Source organism: Vanessa tameamea, chromosome 10 (genome assembly GCF_037043105.1).
Source record: "Vanessa tameamea isolate UH-Manoa-2023 chromosome 10, ilVanTame1 primary haplotype, whole genome shotgun sequence".
Classification (NCBI taxonomy): Eukaryota; Metazoa; Arthropoda; class Insecta; order Lepidoptera; family Nymphalidae; genus Vanessa; species Vanessa tameamea.
The window spans coordinates 7967376-7986358 of NC_087318.1; the positions used below are offsets into that span (position 1 = coordinate 7967376).

General features: G+C 32.2%; 1 protein-coding gene across 7 annotated transcripts in view; it reads right to left on the bottom strand.

Annotated features, from left to right (window-relative positions):
• LOC113391362 (protein turtle) overlaps positions 1-18983 on the bottom strand; it is a 58300-nt gene that overhangs the window by 20732 nt on the left and 18585 nt on the right. Inside the window, exon 1 of one of the 7 annotated variants that reach the window (XM_026627300.2) lies at positions 6331-6463. The exons of the other annotated variants lie outside the window; for them this stretch is intronic. The gene's annotated coding sequence lies outside the window, so the exon portion shown is untranslated. Of the gene's footprint in view, positions 1-6330; positions 6464-18983 lie in introns of those variants that run through there. 7 annotated transcript variants of the gene reach the window in all.

The window sequence follows — 18983 nt, forward strand, 5'->3', positions numbered from 1 at the left end:
AGAAATTTTTGTATTCCTATTTCTTAAATTTAAATCGTTTGGTAAAATAGCATTAGTGAATAAGACATATTACAACACGGGATTGTATGATACTCTTAAAATATTAAAGCTTCTTGCCGGTTCTTCTAGGTAGAACCAAGTCAAACCAATTCTTATATCATCCAAATTTCTAATTTACGAAGTACTTACATTAAATAATAAAATAAAAAAAAAAAAACTTTATAAAATATAATACCTTGTACATATTTAAAATCCACCAACCCGCACTGAAGCAGCGTTGTGGAATATACTCCTCCTACCTTCTCCTCAAAGGGAGAGGGGACCTTAGCCCAGCAGTGGGAAATTTACAGGTTGTTACTATATATAAATATATATATATATATATATAAAACGAACCCGTGCGAAGCCGGGACAGGTCGCTAGTGATAATAAAATGAGCATTCTTTTACGAAGCTGTATTTAAATATTAAATAGTTAAGGTTTTTCTTCGTGTTTCATAACGCCCTTCGACGAATTTTATTCAGCTCAACACGATAATATTAAATGTTTAGATAAAGTTAACGTGAACCACACTTTATAGTAAGAATTAAAGGCGTTCTATGGAAAAATCAATAAACACTTTCTACATTCATCTACATAAACAAAGACGTGAGCGCTGCTTGTTATTATTTCCGGATTGTATATTATTGTTGGCCCTAATGGTCTTTATAGCATCACCGATTGATAGAGAAAGTGGGGAGAGGAAGCAACTTACTGAGAGGGATGGGAATATATGCCCTTAACAAGTCAGGCTTACACCCGTACGAAGAATGTCCTGTGAGACAGGTCCCGAAGTTTATGGCTTCATCTGGAAGGGTGGACACCGGTTGAATCGAATAAAACGTATGATTCTGCAAAACAAAATCAACCTAGTACTTCCGGCCGCTGCCCCGATGCGGACAGTGTTTTAGTAGTTGTAAGTTAATACAATCAATAGCCTTAACACATTTGATAAATTATTATCAAAAAATAATATTTAGGCGTTGCTTATCCAGTGATTGAGGCTAATATTAAATATATATTAGATTTACTTCACGAATAATGACTGATTTATTTCATAAATTGTTAGTATTGCCATTTATGCGATCACACGCACAAGCCGCAGCTATTCGCATTAGTTACAGCGCTACGAATGTGACGAAGTCGAGGTCTCCGATTTGACGCACTCCGCACGAGCCGCAGTAAATCTACTGTTTTTCATCGCATTTCTAAGATATTTGATTATGAGCATGAAAAGAACGATGGAATGCAATTCGAAAATTCTTCAACGCTTCAAAAGGAAAAAGAACAAGTTGATTTTAAAGGAGGGTCATGGGTTCAAGTTCAGAAAAGCTAATTAAATTTTTTTAAAGGGCTAACTTTTGAGTTTGAAATTTAAAGCTGGTAAGGCGTATGATTCTGAGGAAACCTAATATCTCTTAATTTTGGTATAATTATATGTACTTAATCAATAAATCGCAGTGGATATATGTAGTAAAATTAGCACCACAAATGAATTAGATACCTGGAATAAGCCATATGATGTGTAATGTGTTGGCCGATTAAAAAACTATGTGCAAAACATCAATAGTATGCATACATACAAATACCAGTGCAGTTTCTGTTCCTGGACTCTCCAATTCCGATACGACTGAAGCACGAAAATCTATTGAATGCTACTGAGAATTTATTAACAGGAAACCCAATAATAAGACCGACCCGGGGACTGAAGCTTTGGATTTGCAGCCTTAAATATAAACTAACCCACTTTCCCTCTTAGCAATAAACCACAGGTTGCAACTGCACCAAATTTTATTATCTCAGCATCACACACATCAAGTAGTCCATCATCTACTAAAAAGGAATAGAAAAACATAAAATTAAATGTTGATTTATTTCCCAAGGGGTTCTAACTAGCATCAGGTATGGGCCCATAGTTAGGTTGTTGTTGGTTGTGGTAGTAGTAGGTAGTGGTGGCTGACTACATTGTAGACAATCCGACCCTGCCTTTAACCCGAAGTGGGACAATAAAGGTTTTTACTTTACGCTTAACTTTACTGATGATTATGTTATTTTTCTTTTCTTTTATTTGTTTTTTTGACTGTGTTTAAGTAATGTAATACTAATGATGTTGACATTTCAAATATATTTTATATAGTCTTGAATTTTAATTTTAAAGCTATTTAACGTCTATTTACTCTCTGTAATTTCCAAAATATGTCTACTATTATCCGTTTTGAGTCCAATGATATTAAAAACATTTTAAATATAATAGGATAACATCAGGTAAACTCGGGGTGAGTATACCTAATGGTATCCTATTATGTATATATATTTTCAAGATAAATAAGACTTACCTAGTGTTCGTTTACCAAAATTTTAAAACTAGACTGTTTTTACGACGGAATCGGTCGAGCATGTCTGTATTCGTCGTATTGACTTGCGCACCTCGCACGATACACAGGCCACAGATCCCTCGATACATATGTATAATATCAACATAACCACGACAAAATGCAAAGTCCCTTCGTCTATATAATACAAAAATGATCTCCAAAAATAACGTCCACATGCTGAAGATGCAAATATAATAGCTAAAATAAGAACGGTAATTTATATCTTGAAGGAGGAGTTTATGAAATAATTAATCCAAAATATGCATTCATGTTAAACGTAGTAGTTAGTTTTATTCAACGGACATAATCTAAGTATAAATTAATATTATTAATTATAATTTTAGGCAAGATGACTAGGAAGTGTAAACTATATTGTTATTATATTATTATTTTAAAGTTATAGTAGTTATTATTTTAATTTTTTTATAGAAATATTATTTTAAACTGACGAAAGCTCTGATCGGAAGTAGATTATACATTTTTTGTATGTTTATAATTAAATTATAATCATTTTAAATTTAAAGAAAGACTGTAAACAATTTGAACATGCATAGAATAAATAAAAGTATAAAAAAATGTTGTAAGATCTTTTAATTCATAAAAAGGAAGGGAAGTATACTGTTAAGGGCAGACGCAGTGTTGACACGGATGCTTCAATAAAGGCTGTAGTTATATTCTCAGGTTTATCTATACTACTTTAATAGGGATGTATTTGCATATCCTTTGTGGATTAAGGGAATGAAGAAACTCAAAGGCGCACAATTTCCTTTAAGTTCAGCTCAGTTCAAACGTGATATCCTGTTTATAATATCGCAATACGCCGCTGGGATAAGATTAAGGTCACACACTTAAAAAACTCAACTAACGATAAAAGATTTATATTACGGTAAGCTTCTGCAATCTTCTTATAAAATATTTTAGCAAAGTAGTGTTTTTGTATATATATATTTCCGTGTTTAAATAGCTCTTTCATGTTCATTTTTATACTTCTTTCCATTAATTCTACATTGCCAATGCGCCACGGACTTTGGGAACTAAGAGGTTGTGTCCCTAGTTGGCTGACACTGGCTCACTTGTCCTTCCAACCAGAACGTAACAATAGTGTTGTTGTTTTGCGATAGTATACTATTCATCACATATTATGTGATACGTGAATGCGTGGGGAGGTACCCCAGACGTGCTTGCACCAAGCCCTACTACTGAGTAATTTATCTTAGATATTATATCGCAAATAAGGTTATGGTATAGTTTTATGACGCAAATAATTTATTTACATACATTTCCTATGAGTTTGTGATTTTAGACAAAAACACCTTTAACACGAGCGAAGGCGAGGGCAACGACTAGTTCAAAATATAAATAGAATCCAGTCGCAATCGCAAAGCCAGTTGCAATCGTTATAATGGTATCTGTTTTACTATTAAAATTTTTATAACTATAACACATCAAGCCAGATGAAAGGCGGTAAGGAGGAAGGAAACATTGACGCCGGAAGGCTCACTTACTGAGATACCGATAGTGTAGGGATGCGAAGCTGACGCTATTTATTACAACATTTATTAATTCCATTTAAAGTTGGCATGGTGGTATATAACATAATTATTTATATAACATGTTCTTTTTTTACCTTTTCTTTAACATCCTGGTTATTGTTCATCTCGATTCAATTCAATTCTTAGTTTAATGGCTTTTAGTTGTGCCGACAGGGCACTGATATTATTCATCTCTATCTCAGTGGGTTATTTGTAAAAATCTATCTATTTATCTATCTGTAACGTAACATATTTAAAACGTATAATTATAATATTGGTATTTAAAACAAATGTTAAGTGATTGTTAATTGGTAATCATATTAAACGCGTGTAGTTAAATGCATATTTTGTAATATATTCATAAGCACACCAATGTGGTTTACGATTTTATTTTATAAAATATAAAATATCTTACCGTTCGCTCAAGGAAGTAATTCAGCCTGACAAAAACACCGCTTTACCTCAAAGTACTTATACTGGTTTAATTACCTACTTGTAAAGATTTAGCATAAAATCATCACACAATTTTAAATACGCATATATTTTAAAACAACAAAAAGAATGTAAAATTAGGTTGTCGATGGTTATTCTAATAAGTTACATCGGTTCTCATTTTGGTGCAGTTCAATACTTAGAAGAAAACCATTATTGCGCACTAATTCGTGATTGTTATCATTAATCACCAGAAGAAACAGAAGTTTTCGTAATTTTAGATAACTTAGTTGTTTATAAAATCAAAATATTATTTATTCAAGTAGTCTCAAAAAGCACTGTTAAATCATTTTATATTCAACTATAAATCTATAACTTTTTATAAATAAAGCTATAATTTTTTAACGTTTATTATATCAACGCCAAAAGTGGTTTCTCAATTTTAGGTATCGACCCGCTTAGGTTTCGCGCTGTAATTTTTTCATAAATAAATTTGGCCATTGTTTAAAAAATATATTGAGAAGATACTTTAATTTAGATAAGAATGATTAACATTGAATAAATTAAAAATTGTTACTGTATTATATATTCGTATAATACATTAAGTAGATATGCTACTTTATTTTAAAATGTTTATATATTTAGTTTAAATTTGTATAAGTATGTTAGGTTAGGTTAGTTAGGTTAAAATATATCGGGGTGTTGTGCTCGGTAGAGCAGCGTCGTGCTGCGATCTGTTGAGACTCACCCCTACGCAAGGTGATTCGTCCGAGGACGTAAAAAAAAAAAAAAAAGGGTCATGACATGAAAAACATGTCAGTCACCTCCTCGTGGTGTACCCTGGGCAACGGGGCCGGCTTGAGCTTGCTCGTCGGCCACGGCTAAGACTGGCGGGAGGGAAGCCGCGGGGCCGCTCCTGGTACGTCCCTGATCGGCGTCAGGGCGGACCATGTGAGTGGCCTCGTTGGCTAGGAGGGAGTGGGAGGGCTCGCTACTCGAGCCTCCCAGGTGTTTTACACCGGCGGTCGGCGGCGGAGCCTACCATCTTATCCGCCGCAGGGCGTCAGCTTCGTTGACGCCCAGCCTCCAGTGGCGGACTCGGGGGAGTTCGTCACATTCACACGTGGAGGATGAGGGGGAAGGCGCGCACTAGGCGCGCTTTCCATGTATATTCAGCCGCCTTACGGCGGCTGCCGCTGGTGGGGTCGCGGTTGCATGCCCTTGGCGATCCCGTTGCCTCACCACTCGGCGGCATGGTGGAAACCCGAGGATGGTTTTAGTGGGTAAAGTCCCGGTCCCCCGACCGGGCGGCATGCGTAAATGCATTTCCTCCTCGTTAAACAAAAAAAAAAAAAAGGTTAAAATATATATTAAAATTTGGATAATTGTAACTGCCAAGGCTACAATTTTATTGATACAGTCAGTTTTGCGACCACCCGTTTAGCAGCGTAAATATTTTTTTTTGGTTGTTAAAATTAAAAAGGGCTCATTTTATTATGAGGATTTCAAAATATGTACCTTCATTATATATTTATAATTTAAAAAAAATAGATAGAACTTCGAGAAAAAAATAATTAAGGTTCGTAAAATATAGAGCTAGATATACCAATAAATTGGACACCTCGGTATCCAGTTTAAAATGTCTAATTTAGTACTAAAAATTAAGTACGATTATTTACAAATGCCTTTGCCAGTTTACATTAAAAAAAAACATTGTGTAGGTACTAAATCAAACATTATTTATGATTAAAAAAAAACTAAAATTTAAGATAAATTTAGCCTGTTAAACCGTCGTACCGTGGGAACAATTAAAGTGATTTTGATTTCACTTTCACTACTCTAGGAGATTTATTTTATTATAAACAAAATTTATTTATTACAAAAAAGCAATACTTTATTAACCTAAAAAAAACGAAATATTTTGATATAGGATCTATTATACGTATACATACCTAAAATGTATATCTATAATAATCCGCTGTAGTTCTTAACAGTCCAACTTTTCCTATTTTTTATTCAATTAAAAATCGTCTTTGCAATTGAATATATAATAAAACTAAATACACGTTAAGGCAACTAGCGTGATGAATGTGAAATGTTATATTATATTTAATAAAATAAACTTTTATAACAATAATATTATCACAGGCTATCGCGTCGCTGTCGCAAAATATACGCAATATAAACTTAATGCTTTAGAACTTACGTTATACATGACTTATATATAGAAACCGTATAAATATTTCAATAACAAAACAGGAAAATTTATATTCTCTTGAAAATTACACATTTTGTAGAAGTTTTATTTTTCTTAATCATTTGAATCTGTTGGATTAAGTAATAGAAAAACTATACTTATAATATGAGATTTTTTTTAATTCGCGAATAAATATCAGATAAATTATTTTTATACGTTATTTTATTTAAGTTTGAGCAAGATGAAATGTAAAAATTTAATTCGTTAAATATTTTATATATGTGATTTCGATGAATCGAAAATAAATTGTCGTAAATATTAAAATAATTGATACACGTTTTTTGGTTTTCCTTCATAAACATATTTGATAGATGATATATAATAAATTAATTTATTGACACATATTGGAATTACTTTAACGGCTTTTGTAACATGAAACAAAATATGTTAAAGTAATTTATAATTAGCGCTTTGTTTCATCTACGAAAAAGAAACTGTCCGCTATTTTTACGCCTACGACCAAAAAAAAGAAACTTTTTTTTTAGTAAAAAGCTTTCATTTAAATACTTTAAAAAAAGAAAATACCAAAAGGGCTATTATAATTTAATGGGTATACAAAATTTCTGGTCATTGCTGTTGATCTTTAAGGAGTTTCTTCGTCTGGAGAAAATCCTAGGTCAAGAAGATTATAAATATGCATTTTTGAAAACTGAACTAATTTGCAAAACTTCAATAAGGCAGGATAAGTAAAAAAGATTTGACCTGAACTAATTAACTAGCATTATTCCCAGCTAAATATAATATTTTAAACATAGTGGAATTCGATTAAAATAATTATATTATTAAAGGAAATTATAATAATTTGTTCATAATTTTAAATATATGTAAATATAAATATATACCTCCAATAAAAATTGAAAAAAATGATGGATATTAAAATTCTTTATTTAAGTAATATGTGGTAACATCCGTAGTTAAGAATCCATACAATTCAAGAGCGGAGATCGAAATAGTTTAACGACATCCCGTTCAAGTTTCATTGCACAAGACCGCAAGCCTCATCCTGCGAAAACCATAACTTGTCGCGACTTGATATCCGCAGTTACAAAAGTACAAAAACGGCTGACGACACCTACCACGAACGGGCTCTTTTACAGATCTAGAGTGTTTTTTGTTCAACTTTTTTTCACACCCCCTTTTTTACTTTGTGCATTGTTAAAATATTTTTTTCCGGTTTGTTACCTGCTATCATCGCCAGCTACATACGCTTCAAAAGGCAAAATGGTCTTTAGTGCTTCGGGCAATATTTTTACACTTCAACCAATCGTCACTAGATGGCGTTGTACATTATTTTAAATCGCGCTAACAAAATCTTTGTTGCAAAGTACTAAGGTTCGAGCAAACCGTTCTCTAATCGCTACATGCCGGCTCGGTCTACAGATATTTTCGAATTCTGTAGGCCGAGGATTCTAACCTAACCAAGTTCTTGGGCCTCTTTCGCGGGGTTGCGGGTCGATTTTCGAATCAAGAAAAATTGAAACCCCGTTCTAAATGTATGACATAAAAATGTGAAAGATTTATAGTGGAAGGCGTAGGTTAAAATTAATACCATAATTTTCAGTAAACCGAAATTAAAATTATACAAATTAATAAAACCAATACCGTACCGACCAAGTCATTTATAAGCTTTGACATAACTTTACCTCGTAGTATGTGTAGGTCAAAACTGAAAATGAATTCAGTGTACAAATTAAATTATAAAGACACACTTTTGCCGACTAAAAAATCATCGTATAAGTCAGTTTTATTCGTTGTAGTGCATTTTAATTAATTAAAAGTTTTTGTACACTTTAAACTGTCGCCATGTATTTTATCCTTTTTCATCATAATATAATCTACTTCCCAACAGCAATACTTGACGTTGTTGTGTTTGAAGTACAAGTGAGCCAGTGTGTAGTTACACTAGGACACAAGGGACGTAACATCGTCGTTCCAAGGTTTGGTGGCCCGTTGGTGATGTAAGGAATGATAAATATCAGATTTGATCATCAGGGAGCAAGTTTGCCCGACGATCGCCAATTTATTAAAAAAATACATTAGGGATTTAATCGTAATTCTTTTTATTATGATGTTTGACAATTCTGTATTTGTACCTGTCGCGGTCACGAGATTACTCCGAAGCTTCACTCCAAAAGGTATGATTGCGGTTAAAGCCGGAATATAATGTGTGCTTCCAAACATGCAAAAAGTATTTTTCATATTGTAAAGCAAATTTGTATGTATATCTGTTATAATTAAATTTATTATATTAAATTTTGTGAGTGATTTGTAGGTCTTCAAAATGTCTACAGAAATTTTAGTAGGGCCATATATAAACATTTTGATGTGTAAAAAAATCAATTGTTTGGATAAGCTCGGTCGCTAAATTCCACTTTCGGACATGTCGTTATAATTACAAGTTTCATCCAAACCACCTCGATGTCTGGAAAATGTGATTTCTAGAGCATTTTCTGACTCGCACAAACACTCTGTGAAACCAGCTTTCGTTGATAATTTTCCGAACTGATAAGACTTGGGAACCTTTAAGAAAAGAGCTTATTCATTTCTTATAGGTAGGCAACGCATCTGCAAGCCCGCCGGTGTTGCAGATGTCCATGAGCGGTGGTAGTGACTATCAAATAGGTGACCCTCAGTTCGTTTGCCACCTACGTCATAAAAATGAGGCAAAATAACGACAACTAATACTGTTTATCCATGTCAAAAAATAGCATATTCATTTTAAACGTTTTATGCAGATGAATAATGTCTATTACATTCAAAGTTATTTTTAAAATAATACGACATTTAAATAAAACACACGGGGCATGTTGTCGACATATTAACATCACATTAACACGATCGGTGGGCGAAAATTTAAATCTCATTAATTAATAATTATCTAGGGAAAAAAATATATATTACAGTACAAATTCGGGACGGACAGGTAGTAACATAATATAAGCGTAATTTTCTGTAAACATTTGGGAGATTTATAAATCTTATAAATTACATTTTGATATACATATTTAAACAGTCTTCGGCTAAAAAGTTGTTTGCTTTACGTACGAAAACATAACACATATATCGCCTGTACCTGCTCTCTAAGCTAAAAAATAGGTAATTGTCAAAATTACATATTTGATTATATTATTAGGAATTCTCGCGTGAATCTAGAAAAAAACTAACGAAACCTGCCTCTTTATAATATTAGTATGATTCCAATGCCGAACAACAGTTATTGATTTTAGCACATTCATTTGTTTGAGACTGGGTCGGGGGTGCGAGGTACGCGCGGGAAGGCCATAAAACGGCAACCCCACACGTGAATATTTGATATTTGGAATCTTGCTGTAGCTGCACTACACTAACGTGCTAGTCCTTATCGAAATAACTGACATTCATATGAAGTAAGTAGCCACGTTAATTGTGTTATGAACCCAGATGGTCCAGTGTAAATAAACTGTGAAATCTTAACCAATTATTGCGGTTTCAAGGCCGAGTATCACATTTGGTTTTATTTAATATATTTTTAGATATTTTTTTATGATAACATATTTTAATTTATGTTTTAGTTATTATAAATTGTGCCCTTAAACCGTTACAGATAAACTACGGAGCTCTCGTAACGGGAAAATGCGTCTGAAATGCGGCTCTGGCAAAAGAACCGTTGGCACACCGCCCAAGTGGAGATAGCCTAACACCTTCCTGATTACCTGTATTTTTTTTCATAACTGTTTTCAAATTTCTTTGATAATACGCTTCTTTTATTTTGCGTTTAGAATTTAAAGAGGGGACTTTTATCAACACATTCGATATAATGACGTAATAATCGGAATTGTTAATGTTTTTTTTTTAAGAAACAACTAAAAAATTTGTTTATCAAGAACGTAACGTAAATCTTATTGTTTTGTTTGGTGTTTTAATGAAGATGGCCGCTTGTTCTCTATTATACGAAGATGTTATTATTATAGAAACTTTGAAATTGACCTAAATGCGTAGGTTAATGCGTGTTATAATATGTAACAATAAAAAATCCGAATATAAAATCATTGTTTTGGAACACGTACTATGAATGAAAAGTGTATTAAAATGATGCTTCACTTCACCGAAGCTGTATTGTACATTACTTAATAGGGTAAATAAAGAAAAGGATGAACGCTCATCATCCTTTTATCTCTTTTGATGGACCAAATACAACATAAAAGCCAGTGGTATTTTTTTTTCTTAAGTTTTCTTCGCAATTTAGAGAAGTTAATTTTTTACGAAATTCTAAATACTGCTATTTATATGTTCTAAATTCGTAACAATTTGATAACTTAATTATTACTCAAATAAGTAATGCAGCATAATTTAGCACAATATTTAAATCTTGCGATACAATCACAATCGAGACGTTTGTATTGATCTCAGGCTTCAGAGACATGCTCAGTCGATGACAATTGCTTGATTGATCAATCTTTCAACAACTTCTTCAATTACAGCGCTGAAATTTTTGAACACAATTGTTATATATTTGATGGAAAAACGTGTTTAAAATGCAAAATTTAAAATGTAATAGCATAAAGAAATAAATGCTTTGTTCGTTTCAATTTTTAATTCAGATTTACCGTATTTCAGGACTTATTTTTAAAATAGATCTTAATCAATAATTATATCGTTATATATAGTTCCGGTATTTGCATAAGATTATAATAATATTACAATATTGCTTTAATTTAATTATTACCGCTTTAAAAAAATTGTTTGTCTATTAAAAACGCATGCAACCTACGTTCATATACCATAAACCATTGATTGCACTATGAGAGTCTTTAGCGTTACAATAAACAAATAAGACGTAAGTATAAAAGAGGACAAAAATAAGTAGTAATTCACTCTAAATATTTATGACAGATGATGAGCCGAGATGGCCCAGTGGTTAGAACGCGTGCATCTTAACCGATGATTTCGGGTTCAAACCCAGGCAGGCACCACTGAATTTACATGTGCTTAATTTGTTTATAATTCATCTCGTGCTCGGCGGTGAAGGAAAACATCGTGAGGAAACCTGCATGTGTCTAATTTCAACGAAATTCTGCCACATGTGTATTCCACCAACCCGCATTGGAGCATCGTGGTGGAATATGCTCCATACCTTCTCCTCAACGGGAGAAGAGGCCTTAGCCCAGCAGTGGGAAATTTACAGGCTGTTTATGTTATGTTATGTTATTTATGACAACGTAGACAGAATGAAAATTGTCACGTCAACCTTGGCAAAACCATAACGGATCGCTCTGAAATGTCTATATAGCAAACTCCGCGACAATTATTATATAACTACATCTGTTGCGCGAAGGCATCGGAGAACAAAACGTTTATGTGGATAAGGAAATAAGATTTTAATAAAATAATTTAAGTCAAGCTTAAACGACGCTAAAATTATCTAAAATTATCGGAGAACAAAACGCTTATGTGGATAAGAAAATAAGATTTTAATAAAATAATTTAAGTCAAGCGTAAACGACGCTAAAATTATCTATTTCGTAAATTACCTTACGTAGTTTAAAGCGTAGAATATAGGTCGCATACGCCGTGTGTTTTATTATTCATGACTGTATTTGGTCTCGGATCCAAAGTTTCTCTGTCAAGACTTCATAGGAATGTTTAATGATAATTGACTTCGATCCGCTAAGAGATTCTTCGACTTTACGAAATCTACGCAGCGTTGTACATCGTTCGGTAAATAAAAAATACATGAGTGTGGCAAAACCAAATTCATTGATAGTTAGGGTTTATTAAACATAATATTTGTTTCAAAATGCTAAAATAAATACAATTTTTTCATTGGTTTATTTGGTTGTAACTGAAACAGTAGGAGCATGATCAGTTTAATAAAAGCTTGTAAAACGAGAACATGCTTTAAGCTTAACGTTAAATAAGTAATAAATTTTAACTCATATGTTTAATACTTTTTTTTAAATAGGTACGCGGATGTGCTATTTGTCTGATGCTTGGTGGGCACCGCCTAAAGATATTGACGCTGCAAGAAATATTAAGTATTCCTTACAGCGGCAATGCGTCGCCAACTATGGGAGCTAAGATGAAGCGTGAAGCCCAATCCTTAAAACACGAAGCCGCTAGTGGAAACTAGTATACAATATAAGTGAATGTTTCTTTTCCGATATAGATAAAGCAACGTAGGTCAGACATTAGCAGTTTGCATATAAAATTTAATATATGATTTTTTTTTTGAATGTGTCTGAAAAACAGATAAACGAAACCTTTAAAATGATTATTATGTAAATGATTATTAGTATGACAGTTTCGTTACGACGGAACTTGCATCATTGACGCCTAAAAAACACCTTGGCATCGATTGCTTTGTCCGTCATTTACGAGTATGTAATATGTAGGTATGCATATCTACTCGCAAGTAACCCACACATTATTAAAGATAAATTAATATACTACGACGTTGTTTTGATAATAATATTTATATCATTATTAGTTATATGTATTGATTGTAAAAATGAAATGTAAGAAAACACACACAGTATATATAATAGTAAGTATAAACAATACACGTATACTAAAAAAAAACAAAATTTTAAATTGTTTGTTTCGTTCATTTATGAAGTTATACGGGGAATTCGGACATCTGATGATAAGTTACTTCCTTCTCACCTTCGATCATAGACAGTGTCATAGCAGAGTATTTAAATCACTTCTTACACCAACAATGCGCCGACAACAATAGAATCTTAGCTGTCGGTCTCTTCTACCTGAAATAAAACTGGATCACTCGTTTTTCAAACCGTAACACTGCTAAGTAATGTATTGATGTTTGGCGGTAGAATAATCGATGAATGGGTGGTACACACCCAGACGAGCCTGCACAAAGCCCTACCACAGGGTGGTACAATTGAAATTTATGACTTTTACGAAATAACATATATAGCAAAAATAGATCCGATGTTTTTATAAAATATATATTTTTTAAAAGCTTTTATTTAACTTGCAATGTATGTATATATGTATGTGCGGGTGGAATCTTGCTACTCAATTTTAAAACACATATATTTAACTGATTTGGCTGAAATTTTGTATACACGTTATGTTTGGATGACAATACACGATAAGCTGCTTGACGTCATTATAAGTCCAATATGGTGGAACATTCGAGATGGCAGAATAGTTATTTTTTATGCACTTCTACAATATAGGTATCAAATGATAGGGCTTGATGTGATTAATTCGAAAAGTAATGTGACGTAATTATAAATTCAATATGGTGGAACATTCGAGATGGCAGAATAGTTATTTTTTTATGCACTTATGTAATATGGGTGTCAAATGAAAGAGGTTGTCAAGAATAAATTGAATAACTAAAAAGTAAAAAATAAATTCAAAGTAAAAAAGACTTCTTAAAAAAAGCTTTTATTTAAATGCTCTAAACAGAAGAATTTTCCTTTAAAATTTTAACTATCAATTTATAACTTCATTATACACAATTTCTTTAATCATAAAAGCTTGTCACGAGATTTAAGTAAATACATAGAAATATTTAATTAAAATAATAGATTTTTTTTATAATCGTTATTATCAATACTAACGCGACCATTTTTGCGTCACATTTATTATTAATAATCGTGTACATTATATATCTAAGTTTCATTTCATAATTTTTGCCAATAATATCAAATTATATTTTTGTTCTTTTTCTTCTTTTAATTGAATTAATATATTTTACACCAGCCAGTCTCCATACATACATGGTTCAGAAAACATAATAAGCTTAACGATAATAATCAAACGTTTAATAAAGTTAGCGGCGTCGTTCTCAGGAGATAGACGACCATATATAATTGCATTATTGATGGAGATATAACATTACACAAATGTTGCCTCGGTTACAAACATAGGTCAATGTTATCTCGTATAGCTATAAGTATAATTTTACGTTGAATATTTAATATTGGGATATATGCTACGAACTGTATCTCGGTCACAGCTACTTTTGACCGACAAAATTACTTTATATTATATTTAACTTAAATATGCAGGCTCATTTTATTTCTGTGTGCGTATCTGACTAAACACAAACAAGGACTACAGTCAAATGGAAATATATAATTACAAATATCATAGGTAGCAGTAATCGTGATCAGTATTACCAGTCGAAAGAAATTTTGGCAGGGAAATATGTCTGAGTAAGCTTTAAACGCTGCAATTGTGTACGAAGAACATTATTTAGTCAGAAAAATATTCAATATATAATCTTGTCTAAATATGGTATATTTTGTATTGAACTATAGTGCATACTAAGGACGAAAATTATCCTAGTAGGGTGTAATTAAGTTTGCCACCAATAGATGGCGTTGATCGTAGATGTTATAACTGCTGAATCGCGATGTCAAGATTTTCTTTCAAGTTTCAAGTGTTTATTTTAATTTTCGAAGCTACCATTCGATTCCGCCCTTAAGTATATATTATCGTATCAAAGTCAAAGTCAAGTCAAAAATCTTTATTCAATATAGAAGTGTTTACACTTGCTTATTGATTGTCAAAAATCAACCACCGGTTCGGAATTTAGCACCTCGGACCTGAGAAGAACCGGCGAAAGAAAGTCAGCGGAATATTTTTTTTTTTTTTTAACCATCGTGTAACTGAATTCAAAATAATTTAAAAAGCAATTTCATTTGGATCGAATCTGTTACCAAAGAGATTCTCAGTGTTGTAATAATCTGTGTCGAACACACTTTTAGGTGATGAAGACTTCTCTTAGAAGTATTAAATATTTATTTCGTACATCCAAATATACTTATTGCACCTTATGCAACTTTTGTGTAGCAAAATTGTAATTTTTAGTTTAAGTTTAGGTAGAGTTAATAAATAAATAAATACTTATTTCTCAAGTTCGGGTCTAAAATACAGACATCCGAATAGTTCAACTTAGAACCATCTATGTACCACCTTTGGTTATACCTATGTATATATATGGCCTATGTTATGGCCCTTTGGTTTTTACCATCCCGTATAATAAAAGGAGGGGAGCAATAACCAACGTTAGTCCATCGGCTGTCAAATTACGCGCTAAGAGTGCTATCACAAATAGCTCTCGTAATTAAATCAAATGTAATTGTATTTTGCCAAAGTATCATTATTTTTCTCATTGTTTGACGAAAGTAATATATCATAGATAAAATGCAAGATCATCTATAAAAATATTTATTTAATTATATATTTAAAAATAAAACTTAGTATAGCATCTTCACCTTTATTTGACGAACGTTTTTAATATATTCTGTTTTACTTTAGAATACGTACCGATATACTGAAATTAATTCGTGTAAAATAAAACTTAAAAATATGAATGTTCTTTAAGCTAAAATTGACTAACACGAATGTTACACATACCAGTTTAATTTATAAAATTAGTGAAATTACAACTTGAAGACAAATACTAATTTGTCTTTCTGTATGTACAAAACAATCTACGTAATAAGTTTTAAAAGCCTTTCTTGAACATAAATTGCTTTTTACTTTTATATGTTATGTTTGTTTTGTATACCGAAGACTTCAGTAAATATTTCCCAAACAATTTTCTTAATTTAAATATACATTATATTTAATTAGTTGTGTTTGTATATTTAAAAAAACTTTTTAGCTATCACTCAAACAAACGAACCCATACGCTAAACATCTTAATCTAAAGGGACTAAGTTATCATTTGCTGAATTCATATTTACAATTGCTCTTTTACTTGGTGCAACAGGAAAACTTACCAAGAACATGTACGTGTGTGGGATATTTTGCCACAAGTGTATCCAACAATCCTCATTAGCACACCGAGTAACCTTGCATCCTTCTTCTTAAGAGTAGTGGAGACTTTTGCCTGACTGTAGGGCAATTACAGGCTGTTTTATATAAAAAATAAATAATTACCAAACCGCTTACTTTCATCACTAAAATTAATTATAGAAACTATTGAGTGAGACACTAATTCAAGGCTTCACGGACGACAATTCAGCCAGATATTTTTCACTTTTTTTTATTTACTCCATTAATAAATATATAAGTAGCCTATGCATAGTTATTCAAAGAGGTTTTGCTGTGTATACGGTTTGTGAACGAATTACGAGATAGTATGAAATTTAGCCTACAGTTACAGGCTAAAGTTCTCAATGGCCAACGAATATAAAAAATATTATAAAAGACAAGGTACGATCTGATTAATACTTTTGATGTGTTTACACTTCTCAGTAACAATGAAAGCGCTCTTGCCGCTACCTACTAGAGGCAGGTTGCTTAACATATCATTTCGAATATGTTAACTAATTTAGTTTTAAACGCTCTTTCTAAATTACTTTAAAGGTATTTTATCATGGTTAAAATGACGGAGAAACCTTGTTGGTTGGTTCAACGTATCTGTTGAAATAATTATCCAAGTCATTTAAAAATGGTAAAAACTAGATATCCGGCAAGTCATGTTTCTTCTTCGTGACAAATAAGGGCCCAACTACATCTAGGAGCCAGGAAAATATCTCAACTGCATTGCACGCGATTCAATCTGTCAATCCACCTGTGGTCGATCCCGTTATGTCTTTTAATAGCAAGTCTTGTTAAAAGAGTAGTGCATAGCGTTGTATGCTTTGCATTGACAACGGATTAAGAGATAAGACGAAATGACGCCGTGCCCTCAACTCGGTGGACTGTAAATACTGACTCTTTGCCGTTCATTGCCGTTACTGCCTTTTGAACTTACTCAAACCAGCTTACTACACTACATACGAGTGTGTAGGTAGTTTGTATATAGATTGCTTCAATTAAAATTTTAGTGTAATATACATTAAAGTAATATTAAAAAAATAAACTTGATAACACAATGCGTATCAGTTATATTATTCGTTTATTTCAATGTAATATAAATAGTTATTATTTCCATTGACATAAATGAGTAGCTGTTAAGTTTGTTGCCGTTTCGTCTCCAGGAGAATCGGTGTAAATTACGAAATGGTGGTCTAAATTTAAATTAATCATATCAATTGACGATTCAAAAGTAGTTTTAAGGCCCTAACTGAATAAAGTATATTTTAATTTTAATAGTATATTGTAGTCGCGATGTTATCGTTAGTAGAACACGTGCATTTTCAACTTTCACGAACTTTCAACATCGAATTTGTCAAAATCTTAATTTGTGTATATAATTAATGTCGTGTTCAGGCTAGAATTAAAATTTTGACATAAAATAACCCACAACGGTGCAGTAATGCATTATGCCACGTCGTTGTCCTTAAAAATATAAAACACTATGTGTATTTGGTCCATATTATATTACAACTAGCGGAAAGTTTGTATTAAGCATGTAAGTCGAATAAATATAAAAACTTTTTAAAACATATTTCATACGAAAATCTACAATTTTAAAGATAAACCCAGAATTCACATGCAGTTGGCATCGGCAGTAAAACGTTAAGATAAAACAGGTGCTAACTAAAATATGGCTCCGCATTGGCGAACGACCTCGCTGCAGCTGTGTGCCGTTGCCGACTGACTTACAGCGAATAGGCTAAACGTGCTTACTTGTACTAACTATATTTTAAGCCTATTTTTTTAATAATATAAACGGTAAAGCTTACTCTTTAAAATAACTAGCACTACACGTCGTAGCGGCTGCTTCGCACGCGAAAAGTTAAAAGGAAATGTACTAACACGACTTGTTCCTTTATAACTTATTTAACCATTTGGTTGTCTTAGTACGCTGAAAAGATTTTAAGCAGGATTAAACGAAACTAAAAATGGAAGGTTAAATTCACAAAATTCACAAACTCTACATTACGAAACGTTCTCTTAAACCTTGTAGTATAAGCTGTGCGTTGATAGCATAGATAGAGATTTCGTACCAATAAAGGCCTTTACAAAACAAAATAACTCAAACCTTCATGCTTGTTTATATACGTGTAAAAAGCTATGCCCGAGGAAATACCATATCAAAAATAGTCTACGTATAAAATCCTAAGTTCATGGTGTTATTAAGAATCATTTATCAATGTAAACGTCCCTTTTAAATGTTTTTTTATACGATTAAATATTGTGCATGGTATAACAGCTTCTTAGTTGCACGTAACAATATAGGTCACCGATAACGTCTTACAGTTTACGCGTGCTTGCTGACATGCATATTAAATTATACACGATTATAGCTTGGGTAACATTAAGTAAACTATTGTCGGTTAATATGTTTAAATGCTCGGCTTGCTTTATGGTTGAATTTATTTTTAATCTGTATTACAAAGTTTGAAAACTAATAGTTATATTTACGAAGTACCAAAATAATGTTAATTTTCTTTAGAATGGCTTTTTAGGAAAAAAATTGTTCATATATTAGTA